Below are 6,572 nucleotides of genomic sequence, written 5' to 3'. Positions count from 1 at the left end.
ACTCTTGTTGCTTTCACCTTTAGTGAATGCTCTTGATGCATATGAAACTGGAAGCTGGAGTCCATTATAGTTTTGTGTTAAAACTGCTCCACATGCTTGTTTGCTTGCATCTGTGATTATGCAAAATTCTTTGCTAAAATCCGGGTACTGCAATAGATTAGGTTGAACGAGCTTTTCTTTTAAGTATTGGAATGCATTTTCGCATTCTGCTGTCCATTCGAATGGAACATTCTTTTTACATAATCTTGTTATGTGCCGGGAATATTCGGCGAAATTTTTTATGAAACGTCTATAATAATTGCAAAATGCAACGAAACGTCTAGCACTATCTGCATCATGTGGGACTGGATAATTCTTGATGACGTCAAATTTTGTGTCGTCTGGCAAGATTCCTTTGTCTGTGCATTTGTGACCTAGGAATGTCACCTCATGCATAAAAAATGAGCATTTTTCTGGATGCAGTTTTAGATTGTTTTTTTCTGCAAAGTTTAAAAACATCTACTAAATTTTTAATCATATGTTGTTCAGAACAACCAATAACGATTAAATCATCCATATAGAGGAAAGCTTGACTTGGCTCAAGCCCCGAGAATGCTATTGTCATCATTCTCTGAAATGAATTAGGTGCTATTTTTAGACCGAAAGGTAATCGTGTAAAACGATATGAGCCATTGCTTGTTGAAAAAGACGTTATATCTCTTGATTTTTCTTCTAATTCAATTTGATGAAAACCTGACATTAAGTCAAGGCAAGAAAAATATTTTGCTCTTCCCAATTGATCAAGAATATCATCAATTCTGGGGAGCGGAAACTTATCTGACAGCAATTTTTTGTTTATTTGACGATAGTCAATTACTAATCGCCAGTTTTTTTTCTTTAGATCCCGAAAGTGTTTTCTTTGGGACTAGTAAGAGTGGGCTATTATAAGGTGAAATCGATGGTTCAACAATATTTTGTTCAATTAACTTTTCTACTTGTTTTTTAATTTCTTCGGTTTGGCTATGCGGACATCGATAGTTTTTTACATATACTGGCTCTTCGTCCTTAAGTCTCAATTTTTGTTTATAAAAGTTGTTGGTTGTGATTGGTTCGGTTTCAAGTCCGAACACATCACTATAATCGGTGAATATTTCCATAAGTTGCTTTTTGAACATGATTGGAAAATTTTTCTTTAGTTTACTAATAACAGACTCTGTTCTATTGTTATTTGAAGTTTGAACCACATCGTATTTTGAGAGCGGTTCGAATTTTATTTTATTAATGCCTACTAGTTGGCATTTATCTGTCGTATTTAAAAATCGGACAAAAATATTTTTGGTTTGGGCAATAGTGTTTGCAATATAAACACCATGCTTGATTTCTTGATTTGGGATGAAAATGCTTTCTTCCTCTGAAGACAAATCTATTTTGCGTATCACTTGGGATCTCGCTGGCAGAAGTGTTGAATTATTACCAGAACTAAATGTTATCGGTACATTAATGGGATACGTTAGGTTTGAAGGTCTGATTATAAACCAATCCTCTGAAGTATTATAATCTAATTGTCAATTAAAAGTCTTTATAAAATCTAGTCCTATTATTCCATCGCAAGGGATTGCAAAATCTGAATGTAATAAATGAAATTTATATGGAATAATGTATTTCCCTGTTTGTAATTCAATTGAGGCTAGTCCTTTGGAGTTAATTACTCCTTCACCTATGCCTCGAATGTCTATGATTTTATTGAATTGTATGTCATGAAAGACATCGGAATTTTCTTTTATAATTGAAATATCTGCACCTGTATCAATTAGGAATGTAATGATTTTATTTGTCTGAACAATTGTAAATGATACAAAATTATTGAGACTTAAGTTTACAGTATATATTTTACTTTTTAATTTCGAGTATCTGGAGGTGTCTGCGAGTTTCCCGAAGCATCTTGGGCTACTCGGACATAATTGTTTTCGGTATTGCTATTGTATCTGTTTTGGCTGTTACCTCGGTAGTAATTATTTCTACCTCGGCCATTACCTCGACCACCTCTATTGTTGTTTCTGTTATTGTAATTGTTATAGTTGGAGTTGTAGTTTCCGCGGCCATTGCCTTTACCTCTTTGGTAATGGTTACTACCTCCTCTATTATTGCGGCCTCGTTGAAATACTACTGTATTTGCACTTCCAGTCATTTCCGTGCTGCAATGGATATATTTACCCATTACATCATTGAAAGTTACAAAGTTTCCAGCTTCTAATATTACTTTGAGTTTTTCGTGCTCGCAATTTTTAATCATTGCAGAAACAGACTCGCTTGTAGAGAATTTTTCCGCATTGATTGGGTCTAATCCGTTATCAATAAAGGCTGCCTCCAGTTGCTTCCGCAAATTATCCATTTCGGTTGCATACTGGGAAGCAGTTTTGCCTTTTTGTTTTATGTTCATTAGTTTCGCCTTTAAAACGTCAGGAGATTCTCCTTTTACATTTTCTTTGAGCTTATTTATTATCCCTGCAATAGTGGTTTCATTTTCTACTTTATAGAGGATTGTGCCGGTTATTTTTGATTTTATAACCTCAACTGCTATATCCTCTTGGTCTCCCTTAGTTCTTTCCACAATGCGTAATGCAGTTAGGAATCTGTTTAATAATAACTTTTTACCATCAAATTCAGGAACTGAAGTGGAAACCTGTCTAACATATTGCCTGTCTAATTCCACTTGGTTAGCCATTGTACTTTCTTCTACTGTTTTTACCATTACACATGGTAATGTACTCATTACTATGCCCTTTTTTATTTTGTTGTTACATATTATTAATGGGCTTGCTGCACAATTAAAAGTATGTATATTTTCGTCTTCGAAATCACCAATTTTTATAAATTCGTAATATTTACTCAATATTATCAAAGCATTTATTCTAAAGTTGGGTTCCCTATTATACACTTTTCTACTATGTCTATCGTCTTAAACAACATCTTGGTTATCTGCCCTACTGGAATATTTTTTCTTAAGGCACTTATTGTGCATCTTATATAGTTTTGTTAAAACGTTTGGTAATAAAAGAATAACAATTATTACAAGCATTAAGGTTATGATTTTCAAATCAACCGAGACAGTTTCGACATTATTTATGACATTCGCGGTTGAATCCGCTACTTTAGATTCATGATCTAACATATTGTCAACTTTTTCTATGTTACTGTCTTTTGGAATCGCATTAGGGTGCATATAGAAAAAAAAAAAAAAATACTAACTCAAGAATATATATATATATAAAATTTTTTTTTTATTTTTCATTTAAAGTTTTGTTTTTTTTTTTAAATTATTTTTCTTGAAACTATTTTTCTGACAGATTCGAAATGTTTATTGAAACATGGAGCAAAAAGTTCATAAAGACAGGTTAAAAACTTGTTTTTTAGCAATTACTTTAATTTTTTTTTTCATAAAATTTCTGAATTTGAATTTGAATTTGTTATGGATTCATGCGTATTTTTTTTATTTTTAATTATTTGTGAATAAAAAAAAAGTAAGAGAGAAATAAAATTTATCTCAACTGTGTCTTGCACAGCGAGCCAGAGACGTGGAAAAATTATAGAAAATGTGGTTGGCTCACAATTCAGGTATACATTTCATTTGTTTTATTGTTAAAAAAAAAAAAATCTCCAACCACATTGTTAGTAATAGCCTATCGGACAGTTAGTAAGTCGCAAGTTGCACTTTCGTGCTTCAACTTGCTATTAGGGTTATTATTACTATTATTAACTTAAAGGCAAGTTAAGGCTTGCGCATTTCTGCGGCCCGCTTGCGTTTCTGCGCTCTTTGGCGCAGTTCAATTTTGATGTCCTCAATACGCTCTATGCAGCGTTGTCGGTCTTCTTCGTTGGTGCTGGCCTTTAGCAAATCCTGCTGCAGTCTTTTCTGGGTGAGCAGGCGTCTCACCTCACCGCCTCGTTTCGTCTTCTTTGGGATTCTCTTCTGCTGCCGGGCCCTGTACTCCTCTATTGTTAGTGGCCGTGGTCCATCGAATGGATTTGCCTGCAAAGCCTCTTGCAACGTCGGCAAATCCCTTTGTTCGTTAGGAACAGCGGTCTCGAAGGAGGGTTCCATGGACATCAGTATCTTGTTGTTATGTATATTGTTGTTATTTAATTGGTTTCATATTAATGTTTCATATTATTTTTTTTTCATTATTGTTTTTAAATTCCAATTAATTTCTTTTTTTTTTTTAAACAATTGGAGAAACGTATGTGTGTTATGGGAGTGCACCTTGGAGCAGCACCCAAGAGTTGATAATAGAAAAATCACATGAATTCCAGTATTTAGATTAATTTTCCTTTTTTTTTTGTTTCATTTTTTTTTCACATGTCACGGTCGCCATGTTATATATATTTTTAAGACCGGGTTCCTTCGATAAAAATAGTATATCCAAGATGAACACGTCAGTGTCCATGCATAGTCGTTTTTAGAATGATTCTTTATTTCAAATTATTATTTTGCTTAAGCTAAGTTTACATACATATTCTTATGCTGCGACTTATGCGACAGCTACAAAAGAGAGGGAGAGTGTCAGTACATACATACATACATACTGTTGGAGCGCATGCATCAAAGTGCTTGGTCAGCGGTCACACGCTGGCCTGGCTCTAGCTCATGTTACGCTTGTGCATACAGTGCTTATGTGAATACATGTATGTGCATATACAAATGTACATACATATATGTTCATGCTTAATTGTATGTTTACTTGAATATGTTTATGTGAATACTTCAATGTATACATATGAACATATTCAAGTGCACAATTATATTTTAATGCGTATATATTTAATTGTTTATACTTGCAACAAAGTGTTACAAGTTGAGCTCATTGTGTTGAGTTATTAGTTGTATGAACATACTACAACTACAAGATGTCAAGAACTTGGGGAACTCTTCAGGTGCCTTGCTGTCAATGGAAAAATGCAAAGTACTTCACATTTGTCGTAAACATCACTGCCCAGCTCACAACTTATCGTTTAATTTATATTTATATTTATAATATAAATATAGAAACTGTAGAAAAATTAAGAATACTTGGAATAATATTTGATAGAAAATTTAAGTTAAGGCAACACTGTACAGCTTTAAGAAATAATTTAGAAGCTAAACTAAACATAATTAAATTTCTTTGTTCAAAATTCTCCTACATACACTTAAACGTCCTAATTAATATTACCAAAGCAATAATTCTCTCCAAGTTGGATTACGGTCTTCCAATCTATGGATGGAGTGCGAACTCGAACTTAAGACACGTGCAAGTTCCTTACCATTGCGCTGTCCGACGAAGTATTAATGAATTTCCTACATCGCCGATCAAATGTATTCTAGCGAAGGCAGGACTTCCATCGATAAAAGACAGATTGTACGAAACCAACGCAAAACTTATTCCAAAACTATGCACAACATCAAACGTACTGCTAAACAAAAATTGGGTAAACGCAAGCAAGGCCAAAAAGAAATACAAAGTTCTATCCACCATACGTCCATGCGCCATTATACTAAAAAAATAAAAATTGAACTACCGATTTACTCAAACAGAAAAGCCTATGCTCCGCCATGGTTACTTCAGAATACGTCCATTAATCTAGCGCTGCAAACGCACAAAAAAGAAATTACACAAAGCGTTATATACAGAAAACTATTCCTGGAAGAAAGCGAGAAACTAAGCGACTGGATTTGGTTGTTTACGGATGCAACCAAAACCGTAGACGGGATTGCTTTTGCCATAGTCGACAAAAAAAATCCCTAATATCAGGCCCTAGCTATCCTAAATGCTTGTATATTCGCCCTAAACAATAAAGGGAAATTCGTAATTTTCTCCGACAACCTATCCGCGATTTCTGCAGTAAAAAATCTAAACTGCCATAACCACCTTATAAAAGAAATTAGGAGTATTTGCACCAAGAAAAAGATTATCCTTTTTTGGGTCCCCAGCCATCAAGGAATAATAGGAAACGAAAACGCTAACGCAGCAGCAGATGCAGCAACTCGATCCCCACACTTTTTATGCACACCCCCCGTTGAAAAAGACTACAAGCAGTACATATCGCAACTTATAAAAAATAAAAAAGATGCAGACTGGACAACCTTTGACCACCAATATACACACTTCAACGCGACAGGATTAGCAGCTATATATCCAGCAAACACGCCCAAACATAGATGGTCGTCCTTCATACGCCTCCGAATCGGACACACCGCAATGACTCACGAACATCTGCTTTCCAACAAACCCCCCAAACGATGCACTTGCGGTGACAGACTCACCCCCAGACACATCTTAGACCAATGCCCTTGGCAAGAATCAGAAGAATGATATTTAATAAACAACAACCAACAAACTTTCTAAAAACAGTCAACGAAAGCAACATTAATATCATTTACAAATTTGTAAAACAAGCTAGAATTATTTAAAATAGGCGTACTAGCCTAAACTATATTAGACATAATATTTCAAATTGTTTTCTAATTATAATAATAACAAAAAAATAAAAAAAAATTTGTTTTTTTGGGTTATACTATCGATGGCACTATCGGCTATCGATGGTGCCCACTATCG

The sequence above is a fragment of the Drosophila tropicalis genome, unplaced genomic scaffold, assembly GCF_018151085.1.
Source record: "Drosophila tropicalis isolate 14030-0801.00 unplaced genomic scaffold, ASM1815108v1 contig_445, whole genome shotgun sequence".
Taxonomy (NCBI): domain Eukaryota; kingdom Metazoa; phylum Arthropoda; class Insecta; order Diptera; family Drosophilidae; genus Drosophila; species Drosophila tropicalis.
Note: the sequence above shows the minus strand (reverse complement) of the source record.